At 48.0% G+C, this 23,809-nt stretch overlaps 1 protein-coding gene and 8 non-coding genes across 9 annotated transcripts in view; 8 read left to right on the top strand and 1 right to left on the bottom strand.

The window, feature by feature from the left end:
• The window catches only part of LOC142576106 (peroxiredoxin-6-like), a 184,721-nt gene that overhangs the window by 160,323 nt on the left and 589 nt on the right, over positions 1-23,809 (bottom strand). The window lies entirely within an intron of this gene.
• On the top strand, positions 1,756-1,826 carry TRNAG-CCC (transfer RNA glycine (anticodon CCC)). Its single transcript has one exon. It is a non-coding gene; the product is annotated as a tRNA-Gly (tRNA).
• On the top strand, positions 2,131-2,201 carry TRNAG-CCC (transfer RNA glycine (anticodon CCC)). Its single transcript has one exon. It is a non-coding gene; the product is annotated as a tRNA-Gly (tRNA).
• TRNAG-CCC (transfer RNA glycine (anticodon CCC)) lies at positions 2,870-2,940 on the top strand. The gene has a single exon. It is a non-coding gene; the product is annotated as a tRNA-Gly (tRNA).
• TRNAG-CCC (transfer RNA glycine (anticodon CCC)) lies at positions 3,244-3,314 on the top strand. The gene has a single exon. It is a non-coding gene; the product is annotated as a tRNA-Gly (tRNA).
• Positions 4,358-4,428, top strand: TRNAG-CCC (transfer RNA glycine (anticodon CCC)). Its single transcript has one exon. It is a non-coding gene; the product is annotated as a tRNA-Gly (tRNA).
• Positions 5,101-5,171, top strand: TRNAG-CCC (transfer RNA glycine (anticodon CCC)). The gene has a single exon. It is a non-coding gene; the product is annotated as a tRNA-Gly (tRNA).
• On the top strand, positions 5,475-5,545 carry TRNAG-CCC (transfer RNA glycine (anticodon CCC)). Its single transcript has one exon. It is a non-coding gene; the product is annotated as a tRNA-Gly (tRNA).
• TRNAG-CCC (transfer RNA glycine (anticodon CCC)) lies at positions 10,734-10,804 on the top strand. Its single transcript has one exon. It is a non-coding gene; the product is annotated as a tRNA-Gly (tRNA).

The raw sequence follows: 23,809 nt of genomic DNA on the forward strand, positions 1-23,809 counted from the left end.
CATTCTTTTGCTTTTCATTCTCCTATACTATCGACGCTATCCGTATCATGAGCGAAGCACGGATGCACCGCTGGCGAAAGCCCGCGATCTACAATATCGTCCTTTCGGGAAAGTGCTGCTTATGCAAGAAGTGTTTGCGCTGCGCAGGAACCTCCGCCATATTGGATGCGCTTGTTGGATGCATGTTTGCCTGAGTTTGACGTGTGTAATTGTGTGCACTTTGTAAGATACCTTCCGTTTTGTTTTCCATGTAATAAAGAAAAGGAAAAGATGCGCCCCTGGTGTTGTGGTATCATGCAAGATTCCCATTCTTGCGTCCCGGGTTGGCTTCCCGGGAGGCGGAATGTTTCCTTTTTTATTCGGGATTCCATTCTTTTGCTTTTCATTCTCCTATACTATCGACGCTATCCGTATCATGAGCGAAGCACGGATGCGCCGCTGCCGAAAGCCTGCGATCTACAAAATCCTTCTTTCGCGGAAGTGCTGCTTATGCAAGAAGTGTGTGCGCTGCGCACGAACGTCCGCCATATTGGATGCGCTTGTTGGATGCATGTTTGCCTGAGTTTTATGTGTGTAATTGTGTCCAGTTTTTAATATACCTTCCGTTTTGTTTTCCATGTAATAAAGAAAAGGAAAAGATGCGCCGCTGGTGTTGTGGTATCATGCAAGATTCCCGTTCTTGCGTCCCGTGTTCGATTCCTGGGTGGCGCAACGTTTCTTTTTTATTCGGGATTCCATACTTTTGCTTTTCATTCTCCTGTACTATCGACGCTAGCCGTTTCATGAGCGAAGCACGGATGCGCCGCTGCCAAAAGCCCGCGATCTACAAAATCCTTCTTTCGCGAAAGTGCTGCTTATGTAAGAAGTCTGTACGCTGCGCAGGAACCTCCGCCAGCTTGGATGCACTCGTTGGATGCGTGTGTGTGTTTGCCTGAGTTTTACGTGTGTAATTGTGTCCACTTTGTTATATACCTTCAGTTTTCTTTTCCATGTAGTAAAGAAAACGGAAAAGATGCGCCGCTATTGTAGTGGTATCATGCAAGATTCCCATTCTTGCGTCCCGGCTTCCCTTCCCGGGCGGCGCAATGTTTCCTTTTTTATTCGGGATTCCATTCTTTTGCTTTTCATTCTCCTATACTATCGACGCTATCCGTATCATGAGCGAAGCACGGATGCACCGCTGCCAAAAGCCCGCGATCTACAATATCGTCCTTTCGGGAAAGTGCTGCTTATGCAAGAAGTGTGTGCGCTGCGCAGGAACCTCCGCCATATTGGATGCGCTTGTTGGATGCATGTTTGCCTGAGTTTTAAGTGTGTAACTTTGCCCACTTTGCAATATACCTTCCGTTTTGTTTTCCATGTAATAAAGAAAAGGAAAAGATGCGCCGCTGGTGTTGTGGTATCATGCAAGATTCCCATTCTTGCGTCCCGGGTTGGCTTCCCGGGCGGCGCAATGTTTCCTTTTTTATTCGGGATTCCATCCTTTTGCTATTCATTCTCCTATACTTTCGACGCTATCCGTATCATGAGCGAAGCACGGATGCGCCGCTGCCGAAAGCCCGCGATCTACAAAATCCTTCTTTCGCGAAAGTGCTCCTTAAGCAAGAAGTGTGTGCGCTGCGCAGGAACCTCCGCCATATTGGGTGCGCTTGTTTGATGCATGTGTGTGTTTGCCTGAGTTTCACGTGCGTAATTGTGTCCACTTTGTAATATACCTTCCGTTTTTTTTCCATGTAATAAAGAAAAGGAAAAGATGCGCCGCTGGTGTAGTGGTATCATGCAAGATTCCCATTCTTGCGTCCCGGGTTCGATTCCCGGGCGGCGCAATGTTTCCTTTTTTATTCGGGATTCCATCCTTTCGCTTTTCATTCTCCTGTAATATCGACGCTATCCTTATCATGAGCGAAGCACGGATGCGCCGCTGCCGAAAGCCCGCGATCTAGAAAATCCGTCTTTCGCGAAAGCGCTGCTTATGCAAGAAGTGTGTGCGCTGCGCAGGAACCTCCGCCACATTGGATGCACTCGTTGGATGCATGTGTGTGTTTGCCTGAGTTTTACGTGTGCAATTGTGTCCGCTTTGTAATATATCTTTAGTTTTGTTTTCCGTGCAATAAAGAAAAGGAAAAAGATGCGCCGCCGGTGTAGTGGAATCACGCAAGATTCCCATTCTTGCGTCCCAGGTTCGATTCCCGGGCGGCGCAATGTTTCCGTCTTCATTCGCGATTCCATTCCTTTGCTTTTCCTTCTCCTTTACTATCGACGCTGTCCTTATGAGCGGAGCACGGATGCGCCGCTGCCGAAAGCCCGCGATCTACAAAATCCTTCTTTCGCGAAAGTGCTGCTTATGTAAGAAGTCTGTACGCTGCGCAGGAACCTCCGCCAGCTTGGATGCACTCGTTGGATGCGTGTGTGTGTTTGCCTGAGTTTGACGTGTGTAATTGTGTCCACTTTGTTATATACCTTCAGTTTTGTTTTCCATGTAGTAACGGAAACGGAAAAGATGCGCCGCTGATGTAGTGGTATCATGCAAGATTCCCATTCTTAAGTCCCGGCTTCGCTTCCCGGGCGCGCAATGTTTCCTTTTTTATTCGGGATTCCATTCTTTTGCTTTTCATTCTCCTATACTATCGACGCTATCCGTATCATGAGCGAAGCACGGATGCGCCGACGCCGAAAGCCTGCGATCTACAAAATCCTTCTTTCGCGAAAGTGCTGCTTATGCAAGAAGTGTGTGCGCTGCGCAGGAACGTCCGCCATATTGGATGCGCTTGTTGGATGCATGTTTGCCTGAGTTTTAAGTGTGTAATTGTGTCCACTTTGTAATATACCTTCCGTTTTATTTTCCATGAAATACGGAAAAGGGAAAGATGCGCCGCTGGTGTAGTGGTATCATGCAAGATTCCCATTCTTGCGTCCTGGGTTCGATTCCCGGGCGGCGCAATGTTTCCTTTTTTATTCGGGATTCCATCCTTTCGCTTTTCATTCTCCTATACTATCGACGCTATCCTTATCATGAGCGAAGCACGGATGCGCCGCTGCCGAAAGCCCGCGATCTAGAAAATCCTTCTTTCGCGAAAGTGCTGCTTATGTAAGAAGTCTGTACGCTGCGCAGGAACCTCAGCCAGCTTGGATGCACTCGTTGGATGCGTGTGTGTGTTTGCCTGAGTTTTACGTGTGTAATTGTGTCCACTTTGTAATATACCTTCCGTTTTATTTTCCATGAAATACGGAAAAGGGAAAGATGCGCCGCTGGTGTAGTGGTATCATGCAAGATTCCCATTCTTGCGTCCCGGGTTCGATTCCCGGGCGGCGCAATGTTTCCTTTTTTATTCGGGATTCCATCATTTTGCTTTTCATTCTCCTATACTATCGACGCTATGCTTATCATGAGCGAAGCACGGAGTCGCCGCTGCCGAAAGCGCGCGATCTAGAAAATCCGTCTTTCGCGAAAGCGCTGCTTATGCAAGAAGTGTGTCCGCTGCGCAGGAACCTCCGCCACATTGGATGCACTCGTTGGATGCATGTGTGTGTTTGCCTGAGTTTTACGTGTGCAATTCTGTCCGCTTTGTAATATATCTTCAGTTTTGTTTTCCGTGCAATAAAGAAAAGGAAAAAGATGCGCCGCCGGTGTAGTGGAATCACGCAATATTCCCATTCTTGCGTCCCGGGTTCGATTCCCGGGCGGCGCAATGTTTCCGTCTTCATTCGCGATTCCTTTCTTTTGCTTTTCCTTCTCCTTTACTATCGACGCTATCCTTATGAGCGAAGCACGGATGCGCCGCTGCCGAAAGCCCGCGATCTAGAAAATCCGTCTTTCGCGAAAGCGCTGCTTATGCAAGAAGTGTGTCCGCTGCGCAGGAACCTCCGCCTGATTGGATGCACTTGTTGGATTAATGTGTGTGTTTGCCTGAGTTTTACGTGCGTAATTGTGTCCACTTTGTAATATGCCTTCAGTTTTGTTTTCCATGCAATAAAGAAAAGGAAAAGATGCGCCGCTGGTGTTGTGGTATCATGCAAGATTCCCATTCTTGCGTCCCGGGTTGGGTTCCCGGGTGGCGCAATGTTTCCTTTTTTATTCGGGATTCCATTCTTTTGCTTTTCATTCTCCTATACTATCGACGCTATCCGTATCATGAGCGAAGCACGGATGCACCGCTGCCGAAAGCGCGCGATATTCAATATCGTCCTTTCGGGAAAGTGCTGCTTATGCAAGAAGTGTGTGCGCTGCGCAGGAACCTCCGCCATATTGGATGCGCTTGTTGGATGCATGTTTGCCTGAGTTTTAAGTGTGTAATTGTGTGCACTTTGTAAGATACCTTCCGTTTTGTTTTCCATGTAATAAAGAAAAGGAAAAGATGCGCCGCTGGTGTAGTGGTATCATGCAAGATTCCCATTCTTGCGTCCCGGGTTCGATTCGCGGGCGGCGCAATGTTTCCTTTTTTATTCGGGATTCCATCCTTTTGCTTTTCATTCTCCTATACTATCGACGCTATCCTTATCATGAGCGAAGCACGGATGCGCCGATGCCGAAAGCCTGCGATCTACAAAATCCTTCTTTCGCGAAAGTGCTGCTTATGCAAGAAGTGTGTGCGCTGCGCAGGAACGTCCGCCATATTGGATGCGCTTGTTGGATGCATGTTTGCCTGAGTTTTAAGTGTGTAATTGTGTCCACTTTGTAATATACCTTCCGTTTTGTTTTCCATGCAATAAAGAAAAGTAAAAGATGCGCCGCTGGTGTTGTGGTATCATGCAAGAATCCCATTCTTGCGTCCCAGGTTCGCTTCCCGGGCGGCGCAATGTTTCCTTTTTTATTCGGGATTCCATTCTTTTGCTTTTCATTCTCCTATACTATCGACGCTATCCGTATCATGAGCGAAGCACGGATGCGCCGCTGCCAAAAGCACGCGATCTACAAAATCCTTCTTTCGCAAAAGTGCTGCTTTTGTAAGAAGTCTGTACGCTGCGCAGGAACCTCCGCCAGCTTGGATGTACTCGTTGGATGCGTGTGTGTGTTTTCCTGAGTTTTACGTGTGTAATTGTGTCCACTTTGTTATATACCTTCAGTTTTGTTTTCCATGTAGTAAAGAAAACGGAAAAGATGCGCCGCTGGTGTAGTGGTATCATGCAAGATTCCCATTCTTGCGTCCCGGGTTCGATTCCCGGGCGGCGCAATGTTTCCGTCTTCATTCGCGATTCCATTCTTTTGCTTTTCCTTCTCCTTTACTATCGACGCTATCCTTATCATGAGCGAAGCACGGATGCGCCGCTGCTGAAAGCCCGCGATCTACAAAATCCTTCTTTTGCGAAAGTGCTGCTTATGCAAGAAGTGTGTGCGCTGCGCAGGAACCTCCGCCTGATTGGATGCACTTGTTGGATGAATGTGTGTGTTTGCCAGAGTTTTCCGTGTGTAATTGTGCCCACTTTGTAATATAACTTCCGTTTTGTTTTCCATGTAATAAGAAAAAGGAAAAGATGCGCCGCTGGTGGAGTGGTATTATGCAAGATTCCCATTCTTGCGTCCCGGGTTCGATTCCCGGGCGGCGCAATGTTTCCTTTTTGATTCGCGATTTCATTCTTTTGGTTTTCATTCTCCTTTACTATCGACGCTATCCTTATCATGAGCGATGCACGGAGGCGCCGCTGCCGAAAGCCCGCGATCTACAAAATCCTTCTTTCGCGAAAGTGCTGCTTATGCAAGAAGTGTGTACACTGCGTAGGAACCTCCGCCAGATTAGATGCACTCGTTGGATGCATGTGTGTGTTTGTCTGAGTTTTAAGTGTGTGATTGTGTCCACTTTATAAAATACCTTCAGTTTTGTTTTCCATGTAATAAAGAAAAGGAAAGATGCGCCGCTGGTGTCATTCTGCTACCGGCAGCCGAGCTGTTCGGATCGTAGGGTCATAGCCTCTTCCGGGGCAGCGACAGCGGCCGCTTTTGGTCGCGGAAACAGGATCACGGACGACGATAAGGAGTATCCGTTTATTTTGCCTCAGCTGCCGGAAGGACAAATCTCATTTAACGCCGTGTTTTTACACGGTGATGTGTGCGCCAAGCCTTACAAGGTCGAAGAATTAGTGACGTCCTACTGCCGACGGGGCTGCTGCCTGACGTGGTATGCCTAGGGGCGTACCAGATAAACCACGTCTGGGCGTTGACTCTGTCTGACGCCACTGCGACGAAACGCCTCATGGCCCTTAAAGAACTGCAAGTGAAGGGAAGACAGTGAGTCATCGTGGACCCGCAAGACCAGCAGGTGAAGCTAAGGCTTCACTGGCTGCTCTATGGCGTTGCAGACGAGGACATACGGACGACTTTCATGGCTTTCGGCTAGGTGGAGGAGGTAAGCCGGGAAAGGTGGCGCGTCCATGGCATGGGCGACAAGACGTCGACTACCAGGACTGTGCTTCTAAAGCTGAAAAGCGGCGTCAAAGTGGAAGTCCTTCCTCATCAGGTCCGCGTAGGCGGAGAGCTGGCCTTGATGGTCGCCCTTGGTCGACCCATGCAGTGCCTGCGCTGCCAAGGCACGGGGCGCGTCCACTGTGAGTGTAAAGTTCCGCGATGTTCTCGCTGCAGACGGTTCGGTCATGCTGACGCCGACTGCGTCAAATCTTACGCCGCCGTGACAGGCCCAGCAGTGAATGACTTGGCCGCAGAGCACGTCATAGACGTGGTCGAGACGGAGGAAGCCGCTAAAGGCATCGGAGACCTGGTACCGACAGCGACAGTCTGTGAGACGTCGACTGTCGGCGCAGAAGGCATGGCTGCTCAAGGTACTAAGAAGCGGGGTGGGAAGGCACAGGTCGCGACTGATGTGGGCCCCGCGACGGGAACCATTAGTGAAGACCCGCCCGACAGCGGTATGACGGCAATGCAGTAGGACGACGCCCTCAAAGACGGCGACCGGACTGAAACTCTTGGTGCTCCGGTTAAATGCCCCCACGACGAGACCAAGGACCGGGGCGAGTGTTCGACCAGCGCCAGCGAGGGGCCACCGACAAAGACGCCTCTTGGGAGGAGGATGGGCTTGAAACCAAAGCCGAATGTGCCGCCTGGAAGAAAGCCTGCGGTCAAAGCGCCGACGACAAACAATGCCGGGAAGCCGGAAGGCCCCGAAGCCGGCTAGCCGAGGGCTGGTCTTCAACGGTAAGCACCATGCTCCGGGCCTGCTTTTTTCGTTAGATGAAGATGGCTGAAATCACCGTCTCTTAGTATAGCCACAATAAACGTCCGAGCGTTGGCGGCTAGTCATAGGCAATGTCAGGTCCTACGCTTGGTAACTCCCCATGACATAGACGTACTGGCCGTCCAGGAAACCAAGGTTGACGGAGAGGAGGAGACCGGGAGCAGGGTGCGACGATTCACGACTAGGTATTTTGTGGTGGTCAGTCATGCGGTAGGCACATCCGGGGGTGCATTCTTTTGGTGAAGAAGCTGCCGGGACTACATATTAAAGTGTGTGGTCCTGTCTGTAAGGAAGAATTGTTTTATGCGAGTTTACAATTTGTGACTTTGAGTTTCGCGTGATATGCGCAAATGCGCCGAATTCTGTAGATGAGCGCGTCCTTTTTTTTTTCGAACCTCTCACAGTATGTTTGTTGTAATAAGCGCGTTGTATTATTAGGGGACTTCAATTGTATGTTGAGTGCTATAGAAAGAGCCAACAATACCGGGGTGCGTGATAGAAGTAGTGAGGTTTTGTCAAAATTAATTAATGAAAATCAACTCGATGATGTATTTGAGTGTCTGGAAGGGGGGCGTCAAGTGACGTTTACGCGTTTTCAAGGCAGTAGTCATGCGCGACTGGATCGCATGTACATTTCGTTGGACACGATTCCAAGCTACCACGGTTATTGCGTTGTGCCCGTGTCATTTTCGGATCACTGCCTGGTAAAATGTAATATAGGTATAAGGAAGAAGGAACATGCATTTAGTTGGCATCTGTGGAAAATAAATGCCTTGTTATAAATTATGAATGTTTTGTAAAGGCAGTACGGGATGCGGTTAATGATATACGCGAAGATGCTGCTGAAACAATAGCAGAAAAGTGGGAATGTTTTAAAGAAAAAGTTAAAATGAAAGCCTTAGAAAGCTCAAGCTGTCTCAAATTTGAGAGGGAATATAAAGAAAAGGGTTTGCGAACATTACTTCAGCAGCTGATAACGCTTGAGTGCAGAGAGCCTGGTATGTACAAAGACGACGTGCGGAGCGTCAAGGAAAAACTCGAACAGTTTGACAAGGCGCGCTATCATGGTGCCATCGTGCGAGCAAGAGCAGATGCACTAGCGGCAGGGGAGACGCCCACTAAGAGGGCGCTCGGTTTCGAGAAGGCACACGGACGACGAAACCATGTCGATCACCTTTAAATGAATGGAGCTGTTGTTGACGACAACGAGAGCATAGCACACGCCTTCTTCCAGTACTACCAATCGCTCTTTGCATTTCAGGAAGCGAATTTAGAGGCTTTCAAAGCAGACTTCCTGTATCGCATGCCACGTTTGAGGGATGAAGCTGAGGAGCGATTAGGAGGGAAAATAATGGAGAGGGAAGTCGAAAAGGCAATCGACGATTTGAACTTCGGCAAGTAACCGGGACCAGATGGACTCAGCGCTTCGTTGTATAAGGCATTGAAAAGAGAACTGGCCCCTTTATTAGTAGAAGTATTTAATAAAGCGTACGAGCAGAAAACATTGCCACCTTCTTTTGGGAAAGCACACACCATTCTAATTCCGAAGAACGATAAATTAGATAAGCTGAGATTCGTATCATCCTATAGGCCCATATCACTAACAAACATTGATTACAAGATATTTATGAAGATTTTAGCGACCAGACTTCAAGGCGTCATAAAGGAAATCGTCGCAGACCATCAAACTTGTGGAATCAAAGGGCGATCAATTTTTTCGAACATCCATAAGATGCGGTGTGTGCTCGAGTGCTGTGACGTTACCGCTGGCGGCGTTGCAGTTCTTCAGCTTGATATTGAGAAAGCGTTCGATTGTGTCGCTCACGTTATTTTGTTCGCCATACTGGATCATGTTAATGTCGGTACCATCATCACTGAGGGCGTGGCCTTGGGGTACCAGAACTGCACTACAAGGTTGTTAATAAGTCTATGGGGGCCCCCATTAACATCATGCGGTCAGTGCACCAAGGCTGTCCCCTCAGTCCTCTATTATTTGCTATCTACATAGGAGCAATGTGTGGGGCCATTACCGCAAATAACCATATACGTGGTTTTAGACTAGCAGAATCCGAAGTGAAGCTGCTAGCGTATTCTGACGACGTTGCAGTGTGTTTCACAGACAAACCAAGTGTAACCGAAACAATAGCTGTAGTAAAGCATTTCTGGGACGTCACGGGCAGCAGAGTAAATTGGGGCGAATCCCTCGGGCTGTGGCACGGGGAGTGGTTTTCGGCACCCGAATACTTCGCGAATGTCAACTGGGTGAAAACTCCGACGAAGTATCTTGGTGTTCCCCTCGATAGGTACAAGAGCAGCGATGAGTACTAGAGGAACCAAATTAATGAAACGAAAGAAAAAGTGGACAGATGGACAAGCGCTAAGCAGTCATTTTTTCAATGGCAACAATTTGTAATATGTTTTTTATAGCGAAGTTATATTATGTTATGCAAGTGCTGCATTGCTCTAGAGCAAATGTGCAAAGGCTGCACAGAGTGTTTGCTGTCTGCATCTGGGGTTCAGCATGGGAGAGATGTAGCCGAACAAATTTGTTCAGGAGAGTGAAGGACGGGGGTGTGGGCTTGGCGCATCTTTTTGTTCGACAACTTGTCAACCACTTTTTGTTTTTTCGCGATGTGCGCGATCCTTTTCTGCGCACCGTATGTCAGATCAGGTTGAGCGATGCATTGCCGACACATGTTGTTTGTACTCGAAACATGACTGGAAAACGTCGGGTTTATGTTAAGGAAGTGTTCGACAGTGTTGTTTCCTGACAGTTCGTTTTCAAACGATTATTTGTGTCAAGTGAAAAGGAAAAAAAAAACTGGATAATGATGTGTGCGGCATTGTGTTCCCAGTGTCGTTATACAGAGCCATATACAGTGGAGAGCCAGGACAAGACGTCCTTAAACGGGTGAAACCCATGCAGGTGCCACCAGGGGTTAAAAACTTTCTTTTTTAAAGCTCCACACAGGAGCGCTCTCTGTGAAGACGTTTGTGGACGAACGAGGCTGTCTTGTGCCGTGGGGATCACACTGCTTGATCTGCCAGAAGCCGGAGACCATAGATAATGTTTTCTTGCAGTGCTGGGTGGCGGTTTTCTTATGGGACGTATTAAAGCGAAGGCTGAAAAAGGAGTTACCGGTGGACCCCCAACGAATCAGGTATCTGCCAATTAAAAGTGAAGACGAAGTGCCGTATGATTTTATTATGTTGAATGCGCTCGACTCTATATGGCGGGCTCGCATGGCCGGGTACCAGTGCGACGCCGACGCTCGGCCAGCGCGTATATATTTCAGAGAGTGTATGTCCCTATTTGTTGAACTGCAGAAAATGCAAGACTGTGTACCGGATTCGTTGTCGAGGCTCGAACATCTGACAGTCATGAAGGAAGTTTAATTTGACAATGTCAGTCCTATGCGGAAGGACGGCTTTGTTGCGGCGTTTTGTTTCTTGCCTTTTTTCCCTTTGCCAGAGGCTTGCATTTGCGTCATGAGTGTGAAATTCATATGTGCGATGTTATATTTAAAATCGGTAATAGATAAAAAGAATGCTCCGCTGGTGTAGTGGTATCATGCGAGATTCCCATTCTTGCGTCCCGGGTTAGATTCCCGGGCGGCGCAATGTTTCCTTTTTTATTCGCGATTCCGTTCTTTTGCTTTTCATTCTATTTTATTATCGACGCTATCCTTATCATGAGCGATGCACGGAGGCGCCGCTGCCGAAAGCCCGCGATCTACAAAATCCTTCTTTCGCGAAAGTGCTGCTTATGCAAGAAGTGTGTACGCTGCGTAGGAACCTCCGCCAGATTAGATGCACTCGTTGGATGCATGTGTGTGTTTGTCTGAGTTTTAAGTGTGTGATTGTGTCCACTTTATAAAATACCTTCAGTTTTGTTTTCCATGTAATAAAGAAAAGGATAAGATGCACCGCTGGTGTCATTCTGCATCCGGCAGCCGAGCTGTTCGGATCGTAGGGTCATGGCGTCTTCCGAGGCAGCGATAGCGGCCACTTTCAGCCGCGGAAACAAGCGCAGCGATGATAAGGAATACGCTTTTATTTTGCCGCAGGTGCCTAATGGACAACTGGTGATTAACACCGTCTTCTTGCACGGTGATGTACGTGCGAGGCCGTACAAGCTGGAAGATTTCAGGGACGCCCTTCTGCTGACGGGCCTGCTGCCTGATGTGGTATGCATAGGGGCGTACCAAATCAGCCACGTCTGGGCAGTGACCCTCTGCGATGCAACTGCAACGAAAAGGCTGCTTGCCCTGAAGGAACTTCAAGTGAAGGGACGACGATGCCTCATCGTTGACCCGCAGGACCAACAGGTGAAGCTTAGGCTTCACTGGCTGCTGTACGACCTTCCCGACGAGGACGTCCGGACGGCTTTCGCGGCTTTTGGTAAGGTGGAGGAGTTGAGCCGGGAGCGGTGGCGCGTTCAAGGCATGGGAACTAAGACCTCAACCACCAGGACCATCCTTCTCAAGCTGAAGGGCAGCATGAAAGTGGAGGGCCTCCCCCATCAGACCCGCGTCGGTTGAGAGTTAGCCTTGGTCGTTGTTCCTTGTCGAACGATGCAGTGCCTGCGCTGCCATGGCACGGGACACGTCCGCCATGAGTGCAGAGTCCCTCGTTGTTCCCGGTGCAGACGATTCGACCACGTCGACGCTGAATGCGTGATGTCCTATACTGCTGTGACAGGCCCACCAGCGAATGATGTTGCGGCAGAGCACCTCATGGACGTGGCCGAGGCGGACGACGCGGCTAAAGGAACCGGAGACATGGTGTCGATAGCGACAAGGAGGCTGAGGAGGCTGTCTAGACGACAAGGAGGCTGAGGCTACTCAGAAGGTGAGTAGGGCAGAACAGGCCGCTACGACCGAAGGGCAGGCGACGGGGAGCATCAGTGAAGATGCACCTGGCGACGCGGCGGCGATGCAGCAGGACGAGGGCGTCACCGACGGCGACCGGACTGCGGCTCTTGCTGCTTCCGTCAAGCGCCCCCACGACCAGGCGAATGACCGCGACGAAGGGGCGACCAGCACCAGCGAGGGAGCACCGACAAAGGCGCCTCAAGGGAAGCGGATGGGCTACAACCCAAAGCCCAATATACCGCCTGAAAGGAAGCTTGTGGACAAAGCGGCCACGCCTAGCGACAATAACAAGCTGCGAGGTCCCGGAGGCGGCTAGCCCAGGGCTAGTCGTGAGCGGTAACCTCCATGCTCCGGCCTACTTTTCTTTAGATCAAGATGGCTCAAATACCGGCCCTTAGTATTGTCACCTTAAACGTGAGAGGGTCGGCGGCTAGTCGTAGGCAAAGTGAGGTCCTACGGTTGGTCACTGACCACAACATAGACGTACTAGCCGTCCAGCAAACTAAGGTTGACGGAGAGGAGGAGACCGGGAGCATGATGCGACGTTGCACGACTAGGTATTTTGCGGTGGTTAGCCATGCGTTAGGCACGGCTCAAGGGTGCGTTCTTTTTGTGAAGAAGCTGGCTGGACTGCAGATTCAAAGTATGTTTTTTTGTCGGTCTGGAAGAATTGTTGCTTGCGATATTGTTTTGTGTGATGTTGAGTTCCACGTCATATGCATATATGCGCCGAATTCAGTGGATGAGCGTGCCCTTTTCTTTTCCAACTTTTCGCAGTATGTTCGATGCGATAAGCGCGTTATGCGGTTAGGAGACTTTAATTGTGTAATGAGCTCTAGAGACAGTCAATAATGCTCGTGTGCCTGACAGAAGCAGTGAAGTGTTGTCAAATCTAATTAATGGAAATGAACTCGATGATGTTCTTGAGTGTCTGGAAGGGGGGCGTCAAGTAACATTTACGCGTTTTCAAGGCAGTAGTCACGCGCGACTCGATCGCACGTACATTTCGTTGGACACGATTCCAAGATGCCACGGTTATTGCGTTATACCCGTGTCATTTTCGGATCACTGCCTGGTAAAGTGTAACGTAGGTATAAGGAAAAAGGAACATGCTTTTAATTGGCATCTGTGGAAAATTAATGCTTTGTTATTAAATGATGAATATTTTGTAAAGGCAGTAGGGATGCGGTTAATGAAATACAAGAAGATCGAGCTGAAACAATAGCAGAAAAGTGGGAATGTTTTAAAGAAAAAGTAAAAATGAAAGCATTAGAAAGGTCAAGCTGCCTCCTATTTGAGAGGGAAAATAAAGAAAAGGGTTTGCGAGCGCTACTTCAGAAGTTGATAATGTTTGAGAGCAGAGAGCCTGGTCTGTGCAAAGACGATGTGCGGAACGTCAAGGAAAAACTCCAACAGTTCGACAAGGCGCGCTATCAAGGTGCCATCGCGCGAGCAAGAACAGATGCGCTAGCGGCAGGGGAGACGCCCACTAAAAGGGCGCTCGGTTCAGAGAAGGCGCACGGACGTCGAAACCACGTCGATCACATTTTAATGAATGGAGCTGTTGTTGATGACAACGAGAGCTTAGCACACGCTTTTTTCCGGTACTACCAGTCGCTCTTTTCATTTCGGGAAGCGAGTTTAGAGGGTTTCAAAGCAGATTTTCTGCACCACATGCCGCGTTTGAGTGATGAAGCTAAGGAGCGATTAGGAGAAGTGGAGAATAATGGAGAAGGAATTCGAAAAGGCAATCGACGATTTGAACTTGGGCAAGTGACCAGGACCAGATGGACTCAGCGCTGCGTTAGATAAGGCTTTTAAAAGAGAACTGGCACCTTTATTAGCAGAAGTATTTAATGAAGTATACGAGCAGAAATCATCGCCACCTTCTTTTGGGAAAGCGCACACCATTTTAATACCTAAGAGCGATAAAATAGAGAAACTGAGATTCGTATCATCCTATAAGCCCATATCACTAACAAACGTTGATCACAAGATATTTGTGAAGATTTTTAGCGACCAGATTTCAAGGCGTCATAAAGGAAATCGTCGTAGACCATCAAACTTGTGGAATCAAAGGGCGATCAATTTTTTCGAACATCCATAAGATGCGGTGTGTGCTCGAGTGCTGTGACGTCACCGGTGGCGGCGTTGTAGTTCTTCAGCTTGATCTTGAGAAAGCGTTCGATTGTGTCTCTCACGTTATTTTGTTCACCATCTTGAATCATGTTAATATCGGTGCCATCATCACTGAGGGCGTGGCCTTGGCGTACCAGAACTGCACTACAAGGTTAATTGTTAATAAGTCTATGGGGGCCCCCATTAACATCATGTGTTCACTGCGCCAAGGCTGTCCCCTCAGTCCTCTGTTATTTGCTATCTACATAGAAGCAATGTGTGTGGCCATTACTGCAAATAACAATATACGTGGTTTTTGATTAGCAGACACCGAAGTAGAGCTGCTAGCGTATGCTTACGACGTTGCAGTGTGTTGCACAGACAAACCAAGTGTAACCGAAACAATAGCTCTAGTTAAACATTTCTGTGACGTCACGGGTAGCAGAGTAAATTGGAGCAAATCCCTAGGGCTGTGGCATGGGGAGTGGTTTTCGAAACCCGGCTACTTCGCGAATGTGAACTGGGCGAAAACTCCGACGAGGTATCTTGGTGTTCCCCTCGATAGGTACAAGAGCAGCGATGCGTACTGGAGGAACCAAACTAACGAAACGAAAGAAAAAGGGGAAAGATGGAGAAGCAATAGCCTGTCTATTTTTTTCTAGAGCGACAATCTGTAATATGTTCTTTATAGCGGAGCTATATTATGTTATGCAAGTGCTGCATTGTTCTAGAGCGAATGTGCAAAGGCTGCACAGAGTGTTTGCGGTCTTCATCCGGAGTTCAGCATGAGATAGATGTAGCCGAACAAATTTTTTCAGGAGAGTGAAGGATGGGGGTGTGGGCTTGATGCATCTTTTTCTTCCACCGCTTGTCAACCGCTTTTTGTTTTTTCGCGATGTGCGCGATCCTTTTCTGCGCACCGTATGTCAAATCAGGTTGAGCGACGCATTACCGGCAAATGTTGTTAGTACGGCAAGCATGACCGGAAAACTTCGTGGTTATCTCAAGGAAGTGGCCGACAGTGTGCGTTTCCTTTCAGTTTGTTTTTCAAATGATTTGTGAAGTGAAACCTTTGTGAAACCTTTGTGAAGTGAAAAGGAAAACAGTGTATAACGATGTGTGCGACATTGTTTTCCCAGTGCCGTTATACAGAGCCATATAAAGTGGAGCGCCAGGGCAGGACGTACTGGGCAGTTAACCCCAACGACCAAGGCTTACGAATGAAGCTGCACTGGCTTCTTTACGGGGCCAGGGATGATAAAGTGCGTGCTGCCTTGGCCCGTATGGAAAGGTTACGGAAGTAACGAAGGAAAAATGGCGCGTATTTGGTATCACGGAAAGAGCATCTACAACATGCTACGACCCGGGAGCCGGCGTCACTATCGACGACCTACCTCACCAGTTGCGTGTGGAAAGCGAACTCGCCTTAGTTGATGTGCCGAACCGAGCACCATTATGCATCCGTTGCAACACAACCGGCCATATTCGACGTGACTGTCGTGTGCCTCGCTGTTCCCAGTGTAGGCGCTTCGGCCACACCGACCTGGACTGCGTGACCACATATGCAAGCATCACCTGAAAAGGAAAGGACGCGGACGAAGTGCTCATAATGGATGGAGCAGACGCCGAAGAAGCCGCTGGGGGACGAAAGCAGGCCAACACAAAGGGCGCAAAACAAGAAGTTTCCCCTACCGACGCGTGGAAAGGTGTTTTTGGTGATAACCCTACACCCCAGATAAACGTAATACCTGCGACGGGGGAAACAGAAGAGAGGGACAAAGTCAAACTGGTAGAAGCAGTGCTGGGTGCGGAAGCAGAAGCCGACGCGCAGGCCATGGAACTTGAGCCTGGTGGTTCGACCAAGAGACCGCGCGACGATGCAGGCAATAAAATGGGCAAGACCAGTGCAAGTAGCGGAGAAGAACCGCCCACCAAGACAGTCATGAAGGCCGGCCTTCAAGTGGGCAGACGAACCAGCTTCAAACCGAAACCCAGCCTCCTTCCTGACCAGAAAAACTGAAGGAAATAAGCCCTCGTAACAACGAGCGTCAGCGCACAGCGCAACGATTCCACAACTTACGATCAACGAGCACCTACCATGGCGTCAAGTCACCTAGTAACAGAGCCACAGTGGCATCGACCCGAGAACTGCTGGCTGGACGCGATGTTGCCCGTCGCAGGAGAGAATCGGCCGTCTGGCAACCTAAATGATCGAGGTTAACTCAATGCGGTCTACCTGTTTCGGTATAACCATGTCACTTAGCCTTAAGAAGCCCCTTCGTCTTGGCACTTTAAACGTTCGCGGTTTGGCAAGCAGGAGACGCCAGTACCAATTTAGCCGGCTTATTCAAGAAAATTATTTAGATATTGTCGCCGTGCAAGCGACAAAGGTGGAAGGCCAGGAACAGACGGACGGACCGCATGGTGCAGCCATTTAGAGCACTGTATAACGTCTGCGAGTGTCATGCGGTTGGCACTTCTGGAAGCTGCGCACGCTTAGTTCGTAACAGTGCTGTATTGTAGAGGAACAAGTTATTATATGTGGAACTGGCCTATTTGTCATACTTGTTCTTTTGCCGGCTTTAAGTAGCGCATTTTGTGCGTGTATGCTCGAAATGACGAATGTGCACGTAGAGTTTTTTTTTTTTTCAACGGCTAGAAGAATACCTGAAGTGCGAGCAATTCCTAATTTTGATGGGGGGGGGGGTTAATTGTTTGTGCAGAACGCTAGACCGACCTCAACAAATTAAACGAAGGGACACAAGCACGCAGTTTTTAAATGTACTTGTGAATGATTATGAATTGGAAGATGGCGGTATTCTGTTATCGACGGGGAAAGCTTCCGTTTATACGCACTATCAAGGTGAAAGTCATGCGCGATTACACCGAGCTTATATTGCATTGCAGCTCGTGCCATTGTGTCAAAGTTACGAAATTAAAGAAGTATCCTTTTCTGGTCATAGTCTAGTGACGTTTGATTTAGGGCAAAAACGAAAAGAATCGGAATTTAATTGGGATCTTTGGAAGTTTAATACTAAACTGCTTAATGATCAAAGTTTTTCTGAGAGATATAAGTGAAACGGATTAACTCCTCTATGACAGCGCAGACTGATCACAGTATTGAAACATGGGAAGCTCTCAAAACTGAGGTTAAGATAAAAGCGATAGAAAAGGCAACTGCACTGCGCCGCAAGGAAAAAAATTACCGACGATTACGTTACTTCCTAATGCGAAATTTGAGCGCAGCAAATAAGCTGTTTCACCTTTTGGATAGATTGAGGCAAAGAAATCGAGCAACACATGTATGCGCTATCACATATTTTTTTTTTTATTTTTCACACGTATAAACAAAGACTCCACTAACAGTTCTTGACAGTCATGAAGGAAGCTTTGTGGTCGGAGAAATAGACTGATATATGTTCGACTTGGTACACCAATGCTTGATTCTCAAAGACGAGATCTATACAAGTGCCTCGCGAGGTTGTCGCAGCCGTGGGGGAAGCAGAGGCTAAGCGCCGCCGCCGAGAAGACCCTGCCGTTCGCGCCGCCGAAGCGGAGGCTCATCGCCGCCGTCGAGAGCAACCAGCAGTAAGCGAGGCTGAAGCAGAAGCTCATCGCCGCCGCCGAGAAGACCCTGCAGTTCGCGCCGCCGAAGCGGAGGCTCATCGCCGCCGTCGAGAGCAACCAGCAGTAAGCGGAAGCGGAGGGGGGCGGCGTGTACACCCAGCGGCAAACGATGGGGGCAGAAGCGCGCGCAGCAAGCGGACAACACGATAAAGGGAGGAGGGAAGAGATAGCAGCGACTGACTGATGCCGCTGACGGCGATAGTGAGTCAACCCCAGCTATCCGCCACACAAGAACAGGGGGGGGGGGGACCCTTTCCTCCTCTTTCTGCATGGCGGCGACGGTGTTCTATGCAGTCACGTTATCTTGACTCTCTAGCGGCGTCAGCGGCATCCAGCGGTATCAGTCGGTCGCTGCTAGCGCTGGGGGGATGAAAGGGGGGCGGAGCTGGTTACGAGGCCGACGCCGACGACGACGCCGACGACGACGCGAAACCCAGGAACGGACGCCAAAGAGCTGCGCTCTAAAACAAGAAGAAAAATAATTAACTAGCGAACTAGAATTTCTCTTGTCAACAGAGTGTGAGAACGCTGGATCTTGCATGAAGCAGATAAAAGAAACAAAAAGTAAACTCAAACTTATCGACCAAGAACGATACAAGGGAGCCATGGTACGAGCGCGAGCGGAACGATTGTGGAATGAGGAAACGCCCACTAAACGGGCTCTAAGTGACTAAAAGAGATCCGCGACAAAAAATGAAATACAAGCAATAGTATATCAAAACTAGGAAACGTCCGAACCCACAACGATAGAGCGAGCATTCGCAAATCATTATCGTGAACTGCCTGGGAACAAAAAAAAATAATCGAATGGTTTGAGCGGCATTTTCTTCATCTTATGCTACGTTTAGAAGATGACATTAAAGAAAGCCTTGAATTTCCAATCACACTGCGAGAAATTGAAGTCCGCATAGATGGACTTGGTGCCGGAAAAGTTCCGGGCCTGAGGGTTTAGGTGCACCCTTTTACAAGGCTTTCAAATTTCAGCTCGGCGAATTATTGCATAATGTCTTCAAGGAAATGTATGCAACACAGCGAATGCCGCCATCGTTCCGAACCACTCATATAGTACTAATCCCTAAGTGCGAGGATCTGGTTAAAGTGTTGTCAGTAAAATCTTATAGACCAATAAGCCTCACAAACTGTGATTACAAAATATTCACGAAAGTGTTAGCAACGACGACTTCAAAGTGTTGTAACACGACTAGTGGGACCGCATAAAACATGTGGAATCAAAGGCAGAACAATTTCCACCAATACACATGTAGCTCGTTGTGTTCTTGAGTGTTGTGATGCTGTCTCATGTCGGGTTGCAGTATTGCAAGTATATTTGGAGAAAGCGTCTGACAATTGGGGGGGGGGGGGGGGTGTCACATGAAGTACTATTTTCAAAATTAGAATATGTTAATGTCGGCGGAGTGATATTATAAGGAGTAAAAATGGCCTACTCAGAGTGCAGCACACTCAGCATTATAAACAAGAAGTGAACCAATCCAACTTCTCTCCAGTGTGAGGCAGGCATGTGCAATTTCATTATTACTTTTTGATATTTACCTAGAACCTTTCTGCTTGAGTTTAATTAGTAGTCAAAGTGTACGCGGTTTTATGCCTGAAACGACAGAAGTCAAGGTACTCGCATACGCTGATGATATTGCTGTCTTTTGCCAAGATGAAGAAAGCATCAAAGAGGTGATTAGGTTGACTGGTGAATTTTGCAAGGAATCTGGCTGTAAGATTACTTGGCAGAAGAACGCAGGTTTCTGGCATGGAGAGTGGAGCGAAAAGCCTGAATTATTCGATGGCATCCAATGGACAGCAATGCCAACAACGTTCTTAGGTGTTCCATTACAATGTTGTGAAGACACCGAACTATATTGGAACGAGGAAACAGAACGCGTGAAAGAGAAGATACAGGAATGGCAAGGTCGAAATTTGTCAATGTTTGCCCGTGTAACTACTTGTAATCTATTCTTAGTTGCCAAGTTATGGTATGTGATACAAGTATTGTTCATGTCGCGTACTAACCTACAAAAATTCATAGTCTTTGCAGTGTTTATTTGGGGAGGAAGTTGGGAGCGAACTAGTCGAACTAACCTGTTTTTGTCCGTCAGAAAAGGTGGGCTTGGTCTGTCGCACCTCTTTATCAAAGAAAATGTGTCGCGTTTTATATTTTTAAGAGATCAGTGTGACCCATTTCTGCGTACAGTTATGCAAGTTTGTTTACCCAATGCACTAGATGAATTCATCGTTTCTACAAATAAGACTGCGAAGCATCGTATAAAAGGTTATTGGCGCGAGGTTGTTGTTGCCTTTCGCATGCTTAAGGTAATACGATTTTCATTAGAATACTTGAGTACGCTAAAAAAAGCTCCGCAGGGATTTACTGGATGTTACATTACCTCTGCCAAAGTACAGAACCATATACAGTGGAGGCTGTGGACGTGACGTCTTAAAACGAGTTAAAGGAATGCCGATACGGCCGCATGTAAAATCCTTTTTTGTCAAGCTCCATACAAACACTTTACCTGTAAAAACGTGGCTACAAGATAAAGGACTCATTTTACCTTGGACAGTCAACTGCATACTATCCAAAAACCAGGGACAATAGAACGTGTATTTATTGAATGCTGGGGTCCCATATTTCACTGGGACATCCTTCAGTGAACTATCAAAAAGGACTTGCGTATTACACCACGTGGAATCCGATATTTACCAGTTGAGAATCACGGCGACATTCCCTACGACTTGATAATGGTACTCAGCCTCCATAGTATATGAAAGACTAGAATGTCAGTAAGACATGTCGACACTAACGCTCGGCCTGTAAGGGAAAATTTTATTGAACATGTAGCGTATGTGCGAGAGCTTTACCGGGCCCAGCCAGAACCACCTGATGGGGTAACACTCTTTGATGATTTGATCACTTTCAGAAGGTTTTGAAATCCCTTTTCATGCTGTTTTCTGCGTTATGTATACGGGCAATAAAGTAAAAAAACGCCGCTGGTGTAGTGGTATCATGCAACATTCTTGCGTCCCGGGTTCGATTCCTGGGCGGCGCATTGTTTCCCTTTTTTTCGCGATTGCATCATTTTGCTCTTCATTCTCCTTCACTATCGATCCTATCCTTATTATTATCCTTGCACGGATGCGCTGTTAGTGTAGTGGTATCATGCAAGTGGGAATTGCAACCACCAGGGTGCCCTCACTCGGCATAAAGGGGGCGCCGAAACGGCACGCGGCGCGATTCTTCTCGTAGCACGTGTGCGCGTGCTGGTGCAAAACATTTTCCTGTAACTCTGTTGTACCTACAGTCGTACCGCCGTGCTGCCCAACACAGCTTCGCTCGTTAACTACCTTCACAGGGTGGAATGGAGTTTCAATTTTTTTCGGATACATACCGATACTTTTCCTGTAAAGCCGTGTTTACAAAGTAAAAGTCTTCTTGTACTTTGGTGAATAAATTGCTTAATTAGTGACCCACCGGAAATACTAGAGCATACTTTTCTCAGTGCAATGATGCAGTATTCCTGTGGGACGCCCTGCAAAGAGCTCTTCAAGAATTACCGATAAGCCCATTTGAAATCGAGTTTCTTCCACGTGCAGATACAGGGGAGGTGCCGAGTGATATGCTATTGTTTTTTTTTTGCATGCATAACATATTCAATACGAGGATAGCTGCCAGGTGTGCTCATTACAGGCTCACTCAGCCAGACGCTTTTTTTTTGTATGACATACGCACGAGACTTGTTCAGAGCACAATGTGAACCCCCAAAGTGGCTACCTGTACTAGACCAATTGGCTCTTGCGAAGCCTCTTCAAACCACATTCGCAGGGCTAGTTGTGACTGATGTTCTTAGAGTATGTACATGTCCTGTATTTTATTATGTTGTTTGTGTTCGCAAAAGGCAATAAAGAAGAAAAAAGGCGCCGGTGGTGTAGTGGTATCATTCAAGACTCCCATTCTTGCGTCCCGCGTTTGATTACCGGGTGGCGCAATGTTTCCTCTATTTCTTTTTGCGCGATGCCCTTTCATTGCTCTTTCTTCGTCCTTTATTTGTCCTCCACAAGCCCTTGCGGAGGAGGAGAAGAAGTAAACTTTATTGCTTTAGAAAGAGTAATTCAGCGGTCAGGCGGGATGTCTTCATCTTCTATTGGTTGATGACGATCTCCGGCCTACATGGTTGGCGCCCCTATTCCAGGCCACCACTTAGCGTGGCTGCTCGTCGGGCATGATCCACCAGCCCCCGTTGGAAATACTTGCCCGTTACACCGTACTGCATCCGTTCTCTGCCTGTCAAAAACCTAGGGCGTGTGTTTACGTTATGTTCATGGCACTAGTACTCTACAGCGTGTGTATGACGCGGATGGCCGTGCGCAACGAGGACTTGAATCCCCGATCAGCCCGAGAGTATTTCATTTAGAGTATAGAATTCTTAAGAGAAGTGTACAAGGTTAGAAGTGAATAGCCTCAGTGGTACCTCCTTGCGAAAGAGTTTGTTACCAGGAAGCGATTGCGTTTCTAACACCCTACGTACTAAAGGTCATGTGACAGCACTTTTATATGTGACAATGCACTGTATACGATTGTGTTGTATGCCAAGCAAGCAATAAAGGAGAAAAAAAACGCCACTGGTGCAGTGGTATTATGTGAGATTCCCATTCTCACCTCCCGGGTTAGATTTCCGGGCGACGCAATGTTTCTCCGTTCATTTTTTTTCTACTTTAGTATCGACGTTTTAATTATTATGAGCGATGTTCCGAGGTTCTTCTGGTGTAGTGACATTCTGCTTTCGGCAGCCGAACCAAGCCCGGGATACTTAGACTAGTTTCGTGTCTTTGGCAGTGATGATGCCGCAATCATAAATTGCATTTCACGCCCGCCACCTTCGTCAAAGAAGATGCGTTGCTAAAACCTACGCAAAGACCAAAGAATTTATTTTACAGAAGCTTTAATAAAATATGGAATAAACAAGAACTGGAAATGAACGCTTTATAACGTTGCGAACCTTCCTCTCCTGACTTCTTTCTGTCGCAGGAACTGAACCCCTGAGGAGCCTCCATGAATTAGGAAGTGCCCCAATTAAGGGCCGCACAGCAACCGGACTGTGGCCTAGCCGTGCGACCGACCACATCCCATCTCTTTTGGGGGCGCTAAACGCCACGCTCAGCCCTGGGACCGCCACGCTCAGCCCTGGGACCGCCACGCTCAGCCCTGGGACCGCCACGCTCAGCCCTGGGACCGCCACCTAAGAGTGGTGCAACTATCGTCCTACGAGGATTGGATTAGGTCGTCGACTGGATCGGCGAACTCCGACGAAGTCATCCTGGACTCGCTCTTGGCTTTCGTCAGGGACGCGTAACTCCCGCGACGGCTCTGAGTACGCGTCTTCCCTTTCTAGTCCGCCTGATAGACCACAGAAACAACCTTTCATAAACACATTTTTATCAGCATCATATTTTGTACATACTACCGACATTCTTTAGATTCTCTTACCTCCCCCCCCCTCATTAATGCTCTGGTCATCTACATTACATATATGCTTCTCTGCTTTAGTTCTACCATGTGAACTTATTTTTCAAATTACTTCGATCTATTTTAATCATTCCCTTCGTTGCCGATACCCCCCGACACACACTTAAATGACCACCTTCAAAAAAGATTATCGCCACCATCACTGCAACCAGTTATAAACTTTACTGTACGCAATCTATTGTCATTCCAATATATTCACACCTACACGCGTTGTCCTGTGTTTGCATAGATGGCGCCGACGGGAAAGTCAAGCACGCTTGCGTGCAGCGCTTTGGGTGCTTGATGTTCTCTTTCCCTTGTGACACGTCGCTGTTTGATGGTGCTGTTGACCACTACCTCTTACGCGTGCATCAATTGAGACCGTGAACGAGATCGGGCATTGAAAACTGCCATTAAAGTTATTTGAAGTAAACGAACTCAATCGTCACACCGAGTAGTGAAAGAGGTGAGTGCGGACTGGATGGAACGTTCATTGT

Source organism: Dermacentor variabilis, chromosome 1, assembly GCF_050947875.1.
Source record: "Dermacentor variabilis isolate Ectoservices chromosome 1, ASM5094787v1, whole genome shotgun sequence".
NCBI classification, from domain to species: Eukaryota; Metazoa; Arthropoda; class Arachnida; order Ixodida; family Ixodidae; genus Dermacentor; species Dermacentor variabilis.